Consider the following 15,016-nt stretch of genomic DNA (forward strand, 5'->3'; position numbering starts at 1 on the left):
GCTTGGCCTTAAAAACCTCTCATCAAGGAGAGTCCACCACCTTCCTAGTAACCCATTCCAGTGCTTCACCACCCTCCTAGTGAAAAAGTTTTTCCTAATATCCAACCTAAACCTCCCCCACTGCAACTTGAGACCATTACTCCCTGTTCTGTCATCTGCCACCACTGAGAACAGCCGAGCTCCATCCTCTTTGGAACCCCCCTTCAGATAGTTGAAGGCTGCTATCAAATCCCCCCTCATTCTTCTCTTCTGGAGACTAAACAATCCCAGTTCCCTCAGCCTTTCCTCATAAGTCACGTGCTCCAGACCCCTAATCATTTTTGTTGCCCTTCACTGGACTCCTTCTAATTTGTCCACATCCTTTCTGTGGTGGGGGGACCAAAACTGGACGCAATACTCCAGATGTGGCCTCACCAGTGCTGAATAGAGGGGAATAATCACTTCCCTCGATCTGCTGGCAATGCTCCTACTAATACAGCCCAATATGCCATTGGTCTTCTTGGCAACAAGGGCACACTGCTGACTCATATCCAGCTTCTCATCCACTGTAATCCCCAGGTCCTTTTCTGCAGAACTGCTGCTTAGCCAGTCGGTCCCCAGCCTGTAGCAGTGCATGGGATTCTTCCATCTTAAGTGCAGGGCTCTTGCACTTGTTGCACCACATCAGATTTCTTTTAGCCCAATCCTCCAATTTGTCTAGGTCACTCTGAAACCTATCCCTACCCTCTAGCATATCTACCAGCAGCAGAATCACACCCCTCACTCGTAGAGTTGATGTAGCCTCAACTGGAGTCGAGTGGGGCACATTCCCTGTGTAATTTAAGGCTGATCTTGCAATCATTACTCAGTCAAAGTTGGGAAATAGTAAGCCACCATAACATACACTAAGTGATTTAAAAAGAGCCACAGGCTGGAAATAGAGGCTAAAAAACAAATTATAAATGAGCTGCAAATTCTTAATGGTGAAGGTACAACTCACTAAAGGAGGTTGTACATTCATCATCACTAGGAGTCTTTATTTAAAGACTGGATGTCTTTTAAAAAGATATGTTCTTCTCCAAGAAGTTACTGCACTTGATATAGTTTTCATATATATTAGTGAAGAATAATTGCCTCCATTGAAGGAATGGCTGGGTGACATTCTTTGATCTGAGTTATGCAGGATGTCAGTATAGGTGATCACTTCTACTTTTAAAATCTATGAGTCTAATCTAAAGGCACATGGACAAGGATCTGGGAATTCTTGTGTGACCTGTTGTTGCGGTAATGAAATTAAATCCTATTTTCTTGTATCACTTTTTAATCTTCCTCTTTCCAATGTTGGTTGCTGATAAGAGAAACGAACAGTGTACCTGTTTGTGGAGGAGTACTGTGCTGTGCTACACATCTAGCTGTAAACCATTGATTTGACACACGCAACAACCAAACAAGCAGACATTTCTGAGGGCTGTAAAGAACAAAGGCATTGTATAGCTTTTGAGACACTCGACTAGGTTGATTAATTCACTCAGAAAGGTAAAAGACAAGAAAATAGCTTGAAAATGCTCAGCTGTGGTGTGTTTATTTGGGGAAAATTAGAAACTAAACCTGCTGTCACCATAGTATCTCCGTGCACACGGATGATGCATGCCTATTAGACAAGCATGATTGTAGGTCCAACTCCTTTCAACAACCAGATAGACAGAGGAAAATAAGGCAAATTACTTCAATTGCAAAGACTTAACAGCCTTTTGGTTTCAACAGTGCTGACAACTATCCACTTATCTCTATATGGAAAGTTTTTCTAACGGTAATTAGATGTTACTATGCTATTGCAGTGTACAATATGAATGTGCTTCCTACGGCTTTCAAGCCTGGATGATTCTTCCCTTGATGTTGCTACATGTATGGCTGTGCAGTGACAAGAGATTCACACTATTCCTGGCTTGTGGCTGTCATTTGTTGTTTGAAACATCCTGCCAGCATGCGTATGGGCGACTTCTGGCAATTCAGCGAGGTCTCTTGCGTGTAAGCAATTATACTGAAACTAAGGAAAAACTGACACAGTGAGACTTGTCTTTACACTATAGCTAGTGACTTTTAGCTCATGCAGTAGAGCAGAGAACATAAGAATTACCAGACTGGGTCAGACCAAAGGTCCATCTAGCCCAGTATCCTGTCCTCCGACAGTGGCCAAAGCCAGCTGCCCCAGAGGGAATGAACAGAACAGGGCAGTTATCAAGTGATCCATCCCCTGTCACCCATTCCCAGCTTCTGACAAACAGAGGCTAGGGACACCATCCCTGCCCATCCTGGCTAATAGCCCTGGATGGACCTATCCTCCATGAACTTATCTAGTTCTTTCTTGAACCCTGTTATAGTCTTGGCCTTCACAACATCCTCTGGCAAGTAGTTCCACAGGTTGACTGTGTGCTGTGTGAAAAAAATACTTCCTTTTGTTTCCTTTAAACCTGCTGCCTATTAATTTCATTTGGTGACCCCTAGTTCTTGTGTTATGAGAAGGAGTAAATAACACTTCCTTATTTACTTTCTCCACACCAGTCATGATTTTATACACCTCTGTCATATCCTTCTTTAGTCGTCTCTTTTCCAAGCTGAAAAGTCCCAGTCTTATTAATCTCTCCTCATACGGCAGCTGTTCCATACCCCTAATAATTTTTGTTGCCCTTTTCTGAACCTTTTCTAATTCCAATATATCTTTTTAGAGATGGGGTGACACATCTGTACGCCGTATTCAAGAGACTCATACGCTAAGCTTCAGAGATTCCAGGTTCAATTCCACCTGCTGGCATTACACATATGCAATACTTAGATCTCTGAAGCTCCAATTTCCACCAAATCTCAGGTTTTGCATAGGTAAACTTAAGTGGGAAAAATGGAAAAATGATGGAATTTGTGAGGCAAGTTTTTAATATTTGTTCTTAAATCAACTTTAGGCATCTGAAATTTTCTGAACAACCACTTGAATTTCTATTTTCCCTCAAAATACCTAGGAGCAACCTTCTTACGAAAGCTCTCCCTGTTTTGATGGTGTCACTTTAACTACATTTCAGCATGTCACTTTCATTTCCCCTGTGCACTTTGTGTATAAGTTTATCTTGGCTACCTGAAAAAATAAGCAAAACTGAACTAATATGGAGAGAAGGTTTCAACTTTTGCTCAACTCATTTTTCATAGAGCTCTAACAGGGATAAAGAAGTGCACATGGCCAGATACATGGATACAGGGCCAGCACATCCCTCAGCCCGCACCGCTTCCCGCAGCCCCCATTGGCCTGGAGCAGTGAAATGTGGCCAGTGGGAGCCGTGATCGGCTGAACCTGCGGACGCGGCAGGTAAACAAACTGGCCCGGCCCACCAGGGGCTTTCCCTGAACAAGCGGCGGACTGGCTTTGAGAACCACTGCTATAACTGAGTGACATCCATTGTAAAAGTATTTGTAAGCTCTTGCTGGCTTTTTATTTGATTTGGCTACTCTCTTCATGTCTGCCCACTTTGGAGATAGTCTTTTCCAAATTTGGAACCGCTGTTCTGAATTGTCTTCCCATCAGGAGTTATGCTGGACTGTATCCAGTAGATGCTATTGTTGCTGATCTGTAACTCAGGAGAGCAAGGAATAGATGTCTCTGCTGTAGGATTTTATTGGCTGTCTGTACAGCTCTTTCAGCCTCTCCATTCATTTGTGTGTAACATGGACTGCTAGTAATATGATCAAAATCATATTTCTTTTGGAATGGCTTAAATTCCGCTCCAGGAATTGAGGTCACTTGTCTGTCACTGGCTGCCCTGGAATACCGAAATGAGCAGAAGTGCACTTCAGTTTCTCAAGAACACTGTGCCATGCTATGTCTTTCAAGTACATTATTTCTACACACCTGGAAAAATGGTCCACAATGACCAGGTAATGATGTGCTCTGAATTTGCATAAATCTGCAACTAGTCTTTTCCAAGTTCTCTCTGGTTGGGGTGTTGTTATTAGAGGTTCTTCATGTTGTGTTGCCTGTTAGTTCTGCAATGTCCATATGCAGCTATTTTATTCTTTATGTCCTTGCTGATGCCCAGCCAGCACAGTGACTGGTTGGTCCATTTGTGTGATTTAATTAATCCTTTATGTCCTTCATGGCTGAGGTTTAGGATTTCTCTTTTCATTTTGTTTAGAATTAAGATGCAATTGCCTTTAATAATGAGTCCATTTGACTCACTTAATTGTCCATGCATCACAAAGTATTTCTTGTCACTCAGTGTCCTTCAGATATTTGGGCCAGCCGGCACTAATGTAACTTAAAACTTCCTGAAGTCGCATGTTTGTTTGAGATTTGCTTTTTGTAGCTGGAGAAATCTCTTTTCTGAAACTGGTCAGTATGTGGCCACAGCATCCACATATACCATTGCGTCATATTTGAGCTCAGAAGTAGTTGAGTGCAATGCTGGACTCCATGACAGAGAGTCTGCTACTACCGAATTTTCCCCAGGAACATATTTAACAATCGGGTTAAATTGCATTAATCTTATCAATAGTCGTTGGTTTGATCCAGATCTTTTCCATTGATCAGGTTTACAAGTGGTTTATGGTCTGTTATCAGTGTAAACACATCCAGTCCGCACAGATATTTGTAAAAGTTCTCATATGTCCATATCTTTGGCGAGCACTCCTTTTCAATCAGTGCATTTCATTTTTCTGCTTCTGATATGTGAGAGCAAACTGCAACTGACTTCTACTCTGACTTCTACTCTGACTCAACAATACACCACCTAGGTCATTGCTGCTTGCATCCGCAGTAACTCCCATTGTGGGTTTGTTCATATCATAGTACTTCAGAACTGGAGATGCTAAGATAATTTATTTTATCTTTTTGAAGGCCATTTCTTGATTTGGCCCCATAGTCAAGATCATAGAATCACAGAATATCAGGGTTGGAAGAGATCCCAGGAGGTCATCTAGTCCAACCCCCTGTTCAAAGCAGGACCAACACCAACTAAATCATCCCAGCCAGGTCTTCACCAGTGCCGAATAGAGGGGAATAATCACTTCCCTCTATCTGCTGGCAATGCTCCTACTAATGCAGCCCAAAATGCCGTTGCCTTCTTGGCAACAAGGGCACACTGCTGACTCATATCCAGCTTCTTGTCCACTGTAATCCCGAGGTCCTTTTCTGCAGAACTGCTGCTTAGCCAGACGGTCCCTAGTCTGTAGCTGTGCATGGGATTCTTCCATCCTAAGTGCAGGACTCTGCACTTGTCCTTGTTGAACCTCATCAGGTTTCTTTTGGCCCAATCCTCTAATATGTCTAGGTCCCTCTGTATCCTATCCCTACCCTCCAGCGTATCTTCCTCTCCACCCAGCTTAGTGTCATCCGCAAACTTGCTGAGGCTGGAATCTATCCGATCATCCAGACCATTAATGAAGATGTGTTGGACTTTAGCAATTCATTCAGTGGTTTTGTCACTGCACGAAGTTCTTGTACCTATCAACACAGTGTGATAGACCCAGGCCAGTGGGGTACAGCAGAGGAGCAGAAGGCAGATATACTGGCCACAGGATTAACAGTTTTCTGTTCCCTGACTGACCAGAGCAGGGGCTGCTCCAGGCTAATGAGAACACCTGACTCCAACTAACCTGCAAAGAGTCAGGGGAGGCCATTGAAATTGAAATGAAATTAATGGAGATATCCTATCTCCTAGAACTGGAAGGGACCTTGAAAGGTCATCGAGTCCAGGTCCCTGCCTTCACTAGCAGGACCAAGTACTGATTTTGCCCCAGATCCCCAAGTGGCCCCCTCAAGGATTGAACTCACAACCCTGGGTTTAGCAGGACAATGCTCAAACCACTGAGCTATTCCTCCCCCCATTAAGGTAATGTGACCACCTGACTCTAATTAAGGCCCTTTTGATACTATAAAAGGGCTCACTCCAGTCAGGCTGGGGAGAGCCAGGGAGCCAGAGGAGAGAAAGTGCGGCTGAAGGGCTGGTTAATGAAGACACCCTCAAACCATTGGTAAGGGAGCCCTAAGGTAAGGGTGAAGAAGGGAGAAGTCGGAGAGCTGTGGGGAAGTGGCCCAGGGAAATGTAGCAACTCTGGCAGTGAAAGGTTGGCTTCCAACAGCTGCTACCATTAGGGTCCCTGGGCCGGAACCCGGCGTAGAGGGCGGGCCCGGGTTCCCCTCAACCTGCCACTACAGAAACACCTCCTGGGAGGGGAAGTCAGGCCCCTGACAGGACAGGAGGCTAAACTGTTCTGAAATAAGCCCTAGAGACAACAGAGACTGTGGGAGTTCTCTCACCAACCTCCTTGCTGGCTTATGATGAAAAGGGCTCAGTAGACTGTAACCCTAGAGAGAGAAGGGCTACGTGGAGGGTCACAGTGAGCCTCTGAGGCTAGCATATACCACCTAGAAGCGCGGGACCCACGGGGACAAGGTCGGAGCTCTGCCACAACAGGTAATTTACCAACCCGTCCATATATCTCCGTTCTGGTACATTACTTGGTGCATCAGTTCTCAGATTGCTTTTACTTTCTCCAGGCTAGGACTGATTCCACCTTCATTTATTGTCTGTCCCAAAACTCAATTTGGAATAGGCAGAAAACACATTTTTCCTTGTTTTGCTTCATTCCAGAGTATCTGATTGGGCTTAGGCTTAAGGCTTCATTGAGGGTTTTCTATCCTTCCACTGAAGATCCATATATCAGAATATTGTCCATGAAAACTACAATTCCATTTGTGTCCATAACAGTTCTCCTATCTTTCTTTGGAAAATTTCAGGTGAACTATAGTAATCCCAAAAGTTAATCTTCAAAAGCAAAATCTCCCAAGGAATGTGATATATATAGTCAGTTTAGCGCTTTCTTTGGCTAAAGGAATTTGAACGTGTCACATCAGGCTGTTGGCTCAGATTTTCTCAATTATGCCAGTCCCTTCTATTCTCTTTAATTCAGTTTCCATTTATGAAGTAATGGGATAGGAGACCTGTGAGGTGTATGTACACTATATGGTTCAGCATTATCTCTTAGGGTTATTTGTACTGGATCTCCTTTCAAAAGACCAATATCACCACCTACTCCATCAAGTTCTCCCACCTTTCTCACTAAGCCCACCATGACTACCACACTGCAGCTGAGACGGCTGTTGTTCTGTGACCCTTTCATCACATGCACTCTGAATGCACAGCTTTTGTAAGTTGTCACTGTGGTGAACTGGCTCATGTAGTTCGGAATCCCTCCAGGGATCATCCAAGCAGTGTCAGGTGCCTTCAGCTCTAGCAGGAGTTGAAGGTGATTGTAAGTCGCTTCTGAGATGACTGTGAAATCTGCTCCTGACTCCATTTTAAAGTAAATACTCTTGCCGTGACTCTTCACAGCTTCACTCTCCAGGCGGGCTCTGTGTCATAGATCCCAGAAGCAAAGGCTCTTCATATTCCATAATATTACTCAATTTCCTGATGGCTTTGGTGCTGCAAACAGCTGCAAAATGTCCATATTTCCTGTATTTATTACACTGTGTACCTCCGGCTGAACATGCATCATCTTTCTGGATATGACTTTTCCCCACACCTTGTGCACGCCGCTGAAATCTATCCCTCTTGGCCTGGGAGTTCTCCCTCCTTACCTCAGGGATTTTAGGATAATGACTTTTAACACTCAAGTATCTGTTTATAACTTTTCAGCTACATAGTTTCAGATTAATGGTCTGGAGGATGGCGTGGACTGCACTCTCAGCAAGTTTGCAGATGACACTAAACTGGGAGGAATGGTAGATACGCTGGAGGGTAGGGATAGGATACAGAGGGACCTAGACAAATTAGAGGATTGGGCCAAAAGAAACCTGATGAGGTTCAACAAGGACAAGTGCAGAGTCCTGCACTTAGGACAGAAGAATCCCATGCACTGCTACAGACTAGGGACCGAATGGCTAGGTAGCAGTTCTGCAGAAAAGGACCTGCGGTTACAGTGGATGAGAAGCTGGATATGAGTCAACAGTGTGCCCTTGTTGCCAAGAAGGCTAACGGCATTTTGGGCTGTATAAGTAGGGGCATTGCCAGCAGATCGAGGGACGTGATCATTTCCCTCTATTCGACATTGGTGAGGCTTCATCTGGAGTACTGTGTCCAGTTTTGGGCGACACTACAAGAAGAATGTGGAAAAATTGGAAAGAGACCAGTGGAGGGCAACAAAAATGATTAGGGGGCTGGAGCACATGAGTTATGAGGAGAGGCTGAGGGAACTGGGATTGTTTAGTCTGTAGAAGAGAAGAATGAGGGGGATTGGTAGCTGCTTTCAACTACCTGAAGGGGGTTCCAAAGAGGATGGATCTAGACTGTTCTCAGTGGTACCTGATGACAGAACAAGGAGTAATGGCCTCAAGTTGCAGTTGGGGAGGTTTAGGTTGGATATTAGGAAAAACATTTTCACTAGGAGGGTGGTGAAGCATTGGAATGGGTTACCTAGGGAGGTGGTGGAATCTCCCTCCTTAGAGGTTTTTAAGGTCAGGTTTGACAAAGCCCTGGCTGGGATGATTTAGTTGGGAATTGGCCCTGCTTTGAGCAGGGGGTGGGACTAGATGACCTCCTGAGGTCCCTTCCAACCCTGATATTATATGATTCTATGATTTTTCAAATTGCTCCTGCCTTGTTTTCGGTGGTTTAACTAATACAGACTGCTTTGCATTCTGAATAGCTGTGGCTAGGGATAAGTCATTGGAACATAAGAATGGCCATGCTGGGTCAAACCAATGGTCCATCTAACCCAGTATCCTGTCTTCTGACAGTGATCAGTGCCAGATGCTTCAAGGGGAATGGACAGAACAGGGCAATTTATCGAGTGATCCATTCCTTTCATCCAGTCCCAGCTTCTGGACATCAGAGATTTAAGAATACTCAGAGCATGGAATTGCTTTCCTGACCATAATAGCCATTGATGGACCTATCCTCCATGAACTTATCTACTTCTTTTTTTTAACCCACTTATATTTTTGGCCTTCACAACATCCCCTGGCAACAAGTTTAACTGGTTGACTGTGCGTTGTGTAAATAAATATTTCTTTATGTTTGTTTTAAACCTGATGCCTGTTTGCTTTGTTGGATGACCCCTGGGTCTTGTCTTATGTGAAAGAGTAAATAACACTTCCTTATTTGCTTTTTTATGATTTTATAGACTTCTATCATATCTCCACTCAGTTGGCTCTCTTTTTCTAAGGTAAACAGTCCCGTTTTTTTAATCTCGCCTCGTAAATGGAAGTTGTTCCATATCCCTAATCATTTTTGTTGCCCTTCGCTGTACTTTTTCCAATTCTAATATATGCTTTTTTGAGATAGGGAAGACAAGAACTGCACACAGTATTCAAGGTATGGGCATACCATGGATTTATATAGTGGCATTATAATATTTTCTGTCTTCTTATCTATCCCTTTCCTAATGGTTTCTAACATTCTGTTAGCTTTTTGACTGCCAGTGCACATTGAGATGATATTTTCATTGTTATCCACAATGATTCAAAATCTTCCTAGAGTGGCAAGAGCTAATTTATATGTACAGTTGGGATTATGTGTTTTCCAATGTGTATTACTTTTCATTTATCAACATTGAATTTCATCTGCCATTTTCTTGCCCAGTGTAGTCGGGCAGTTGCCCCCTTTGGCAGAGGAGGGGTTAAAGCAGACTGGAGGGAGCCTGTTCAGAACCCGGCCAATCAGAGAAGGGCAGAAAGGCAGCCAGTCAGGGCCAGGCTGGGCCCTATATAAAGGCTGCAAAGCAGCGGCGACAGCAGTCTCTTCCTGACAAGCAGAGGAGGACTGGCTCCCTGTAGACAGAGCACCTGGGCTACCACAGCGCTGGGCAGACCCAGGGGAGCGGAGGGAAAGCTCCAGCCTGATACCTGCCAGGCTGAGGCCCCTGAAAGGAAGGGCCAAGAAGGTGCGAGGGCCAAAGGGAAGTGGCCCAGGGAGCGCGAGCAGTAAAGGGGAGAGAAGGACGGCAGGACATGGCTGCCACCAGAGTGTCCCTGAGCCAGGACCCTGAGTAGTGGGTGGGCCTGGGTCCCCTCCTCCCCCCTTACACTGCACCTGACCGATACAGACTGTGGCTTGCCCCGAGACAAGGGGATAGACTCTAGGGCTGCAGTTGGTCATGAGGGCAGGTGCAGACTGAAGACTACTGATAACCCCTGGAAAGGGAGAGAACCGAGTGGAGCACAGCTGGAGGGCTGTGTCCAGAAGAGAACGCGGCAAGCCAGGGAGCCACGCGGGTCCCAGAGCAGAACAACGGGTGGGCAGAACAACTTGCAGAGGGAGCTCCACAGCTGGACAGAGCTAATTCCTGGAGCAACCAGCTGGAGGCGCTGCGGTGGTGAGTGTGTGAGTGTGGCAACCCATTACACCCAGTCCCCCAGTTTTGTGAGATCCCTTTATAGTCTGTCTTCAACTGTAACTGCTGTGAAATATTTTTATCTGTTAACCCAATAATCAGCCTTATGTTTTCCATTTCCAAAATCACAGTTTTCAGCCAATGTATGCCAAGCTCTTTACATTTAACATTTAACAGTTTCCCCTAGTCTTTGAATTATCTGGTGAAAACATGCTCTTTCAAAAAACACCTTTTCCTGAGGTATAAAGTATATCTTAGACATAGCCAGAACCCTTTTGTAGTCATCTTTGTGACTGTCTTCAGTAAAGTCAAAGGATTTAAACACATTCTCTTGCTGCTTCCCCATAGCATAGATTAAAGAAGATGCCTGTAGATCTCCAGTTTCCTTGTGGAGCTTGTTTGCAGTTTGAAATATTGCAAAATACTGCATACAATCTGTCCACTGTGAAGCTTTGTCAAAGCTGAAGTTCTCTAGGGCATTGAAGTGTGGCATGTTGATGAGATCCTGCAACCTTTGTTGCTTCCTTTCTTCTGTTTACAACCTTTGCTGCTATTTTCCTTCTGTTTCTGTTCTTGTCTGGGACTAGTTTACATCTGACACCAGATATGAACTGTCTACGTAGCTTATTTCTGAATAGATACACACCCAATGTGTTCCTCATAAAATCCTTTAATTTCCTGCAAGGTATTGCTAAGGGCAGCTTAAATAACGTATTTTAAAGACAGGGCTACGTACTGGCTGACACTATAATACAGCTTAGCATCCGATTATATGCAGCATCCTTAGAAGCCAACCCAGCTCTATAGTATGAGCCTAAAGGATCTCAATCTCCACAAAAGCCAGTAGCGAGTGGTCTTTTGTCATGCCCACTTGCCTGCTGGCTGTTGTGGGCTCCCTAGTTAATTTTATTGTATTAAGAGACGTTTAACAAATGAATCAATGAGCAATTGCAATGCAGCAATCTGAAATACAGACTGAGATCCTTTAGACTCTCACTATAAGGCAGGTTTTCCAGACCTCAAATTATTCTCCTTGCTCTTTCTGAACCCAGTCCAGTTTGTCAACATCCTTTCTGTGGTGTGGACACCAGAATTGGTTACAGTATCCAGTCATGGTTTCCCCAATCCTGTATCCAGAGGAAATACCACCTCTTGACTCCTACTTGATCTTCATCTGCTGGTGTGTCCAAGGATCATGTTTGTCCTCTTAGCTACAGCATTGCCCTGGGAACTCATACCCCGCTGGTTGCCTACTGTGACCCCTGAGGCCTTCACTGCTTTCCAGGATACAGTTCCCCCCCCTGTAAGTGTTAAAGTTATGCTGGAATTACATTCAGTCCCGAGATGATGTGGCTTGCTGAGTGCAGTCGGGGCTTGGTATCTCTTGCTCTCTCATTCATACACTTGGAAACGAATGTGTGAGCTGATTTTGAATTACGTCAAATATTTTGGCAGAATCATCAGAGAGGCCCATGTGATCTATGGCTCTGAATGAAGGAGACTGTCTTCATGGATCCCTTCTGCTTTTTATTAACATTATTTTCTCTTTTCTCTTTTTAAAATCACTCACAGTGGCCACCATTAAAAACTGGGTATTTACACACCCCTCACTAATTTCCCCCTTGTTAGTTGTGGTATTTCTCATTCTAAATACTAAAAATTGCAAACACTGTGGTAAAGGTACCATGGCCGATATTACACTATGTATTAGGAGTTGGGCCCCCATTGTGCTAATTGCTCTACAGACATGAAGTAAAACCACAGTCCCTACCCCAGAGAGCGCACAAATGAGGTTAATTGTGAGATGAAACAGGCAGGTGCAACACAGCTTTATTTCGGGCATCAACTCCAGCATTGATAGTTCTGTCGAAAACAAATTTTTCTAGCCAATAGCCAAATAGAACGAGGACATTTGAGTTGTTATAGAGCAACACTCCACATCCTGGCGGTGGGTTCTGACAGCCGTGTGCTCTTTGCTCCCCTGTCTGCCTTCCCTCCTTTTCCCCATCATTAGAAATGGCCTGGTAGTGTCTAAATAGGGAACTCCCCACTCTTGTTTTCAGATCATCAGTGTGTTGCTAGAAGGCTGTTCACAATTTTGGGAATCCCTAAAATGAAGCTTAAGAGGAGATAAAAGTAGTGTACGAGTAATCAACATAGTGTGTGTCTAAGGAGGAGAAGACACTCACCCACCAGAACATTATAACCCAAATACTGCAACATTAAATCCAACAGTGCCACTAAAACTTTGAACTTTCTAACTAAAATTACATTTTGTAATTACACTTGCACTGCACTCAATTACAGTATATTAAAATCTACAGTGGCTAAATCTGCTGCACTATGAAGATAGTGATAAAAAAGATTTATTTTTCATGCCCAAAATCATAATTAAAGGTGCAAAATTGCATTAACATGTAAAGTAGCTTTTCATGTCTCTGCGAATATCAGCAATGCTCCTGTGAGGCTCCGGGGATTGTAACACAGGGACAGTGCATAGCACAGACTGCGCAATTACAGTGATTTACTGGTAGCCATTTTCTCTTCAGCTAATTTTCCAAGACAGGAAATAAAATGAGCCGGCCTAGGCTGCTGACATTGATGATGACCTCTGAGAAGTAAAGGAAGTCCCCTAATGAACAGCTCCGATGACAGGATCATTCAAGTCAGAGTCAGCTGTCAGGGTTCCTATCAGGTTTAATGAACACCACACTGGAAGGGCCTTGTCAGGCTTTCTGTTAACAAATCCTGCAAGTTGAACAGCTTTGACAGCATGTCAGGAAGGCAGTGGGAGCGTTGTGTGTGAGTCCATGCGCATGGCACCAAACGTCCCTGCTGCTGCCTTCTGCACACCTCGTGTTCATGAATATTAATTAGCAGAAGGCCTATGCAATGCCTCTGTGCCTCTACGCTCCCTTGCACACTGCAGAAGGGAAAGACTGAACAATCTCTATAGCCACGGAGCTGCGGAGTCCTGGGTATCAGCCCATAGCACGGGAATATGATGACACTGGCGAGCATGACAGGAATTGTAGAGATTCAAAGGACCTTCGGGCCAGGTAAAGAAAGAGGAGCAAAAACCGGACTTCTGTTGGGGATGGGGCTGGTGTATGAAACTGCTGGTGTCTCGCTAGGGGCTCCTCTTCAACTTACTGGTCCCATGGGTGAGAAGTGCTGGCTTCAGCTCACCATTGCTTGGAAAGTGGAGGCCAGAATCTGCCTCCCTTCACATTACTTCACTCTCTTCTGCTTCTTTCTTTTTCTTGGCTAGGGAAGAAGCTCCAGGAAACCTGCTGTCCAGGAGAAAACACTCAGCCACCTGGGCAAACCCTCTCAGGCGTCCCTCACCCTCCATTGTGCCAGCACAGACACTCTGAGTTCTCAGACCCTATAAACAGAAGCAATGTCTGCTCTGTGTGGATAGCAAGGGTTTCAGAGCACTTGGTGTGAGAGGTTTTCCCCCCGATTTTCCCACCCAGCCCTAGAGAAGCTGTGTCCTGCCAGCTTCCACGCTGGACTGACGGACTTGAGGCTCCTTTATGAGGAGAGGTGCCATGGAAGAATAAACGGGTGTAACAGGGTAAGCTGTGGTGCTCTCTCTCACACGCACTGGATCTGCCCCAAACTCCCCCACTCCCTGAAGTTATAGCTAACTTAAATAACAGCAAAGCATGAACCTTCACATAACTGACCCTCCCTCTGAGCTTGGTTGTTCCTGCTTTTCTTCCCTCCAGGATCTCCTCTGTCCTTGCCCCTAATTCCCTTTCTCTGAGAGAGAAACTCAAACTCTTCTGTGCTTTTAGATAAGTGTTAATGAGATCCACTTGGTCTGACATGGTGAATCGTCTCTGTGCAGGGTCCTAGGACCGGGTCCAATTACAATTATTTATAGGGATGTAAATGAGAGTATTATTTATTTATACTGTTTGACTACATGCATGTTATAAAACAACAACAACAAATACAGCTTCTTCTTGGACATAAACTAACAGGATTGAGGTGGTTTTGTGTCCGTCCCATCTCAGTGGGATATGTGTGATTTTTATTGGAAATCCAATATGTGTGATTCCTAAATAGCTGACTAGAACTTCCTGATAAGTGCTACTGTCACCCAGACACAGAGTGTGTGTCTTTGTCTCCGTCTAGTGTCTGGCTCACATAAGAGGACACCAGCCTCCACTGCTACTAGCTAACAGAGCTGCTCCCAGGTAATTTAGTTCAAGGGGTAGGGGCTCAGGCTTTTAACAGTGAAGGTTACCCCTGCTGACAAACCTATCAGGCAGAGATTACGGCAGCTGTTGTCAAGGACTCGCGTGTTTCTCTTACTGGCCATACCTCAGTCTCCCTCATGTTCCAGTCTGGGTGTGATATTTTTTTTCCTGAGGTGTCAGAATTTGTGCATGTGATACAAGAAAGGATCTAAGCCGTTTCCTTGCATAAATTATACACCACCACCAAACCAAGCACAGTAACTGGAGCTGACTGGGAGATCACAGAATCAAAGCGATGCACGGCTGGAAGGGACTTGAGAAGCCATCAAGTCCAGCCCCCTGTGCTGTGGCAGCACCAAGTAAACCTAGACCCTCCCTGACAGGCGTTTGTTCAACCTGTTCTTAAAAACACTTCCGGTGATGGGGATTCCACAACCTCCCTTGAAAGC

This window comes from Trachemys scripta, chromosome 4 (assembly GCF_013100865.1).
Source record: "Trachemys scripta elegans isolate TJP31775 chromosome 4, CAS_Tse_1.0, whole genome shotgun sequence".
Taxonomy (NCBI): domain Eukaryota; kingdom Metazoa; phylum Chordata; order Testudines; family Emydidae; genus Trachemys; species Trachemys scripta.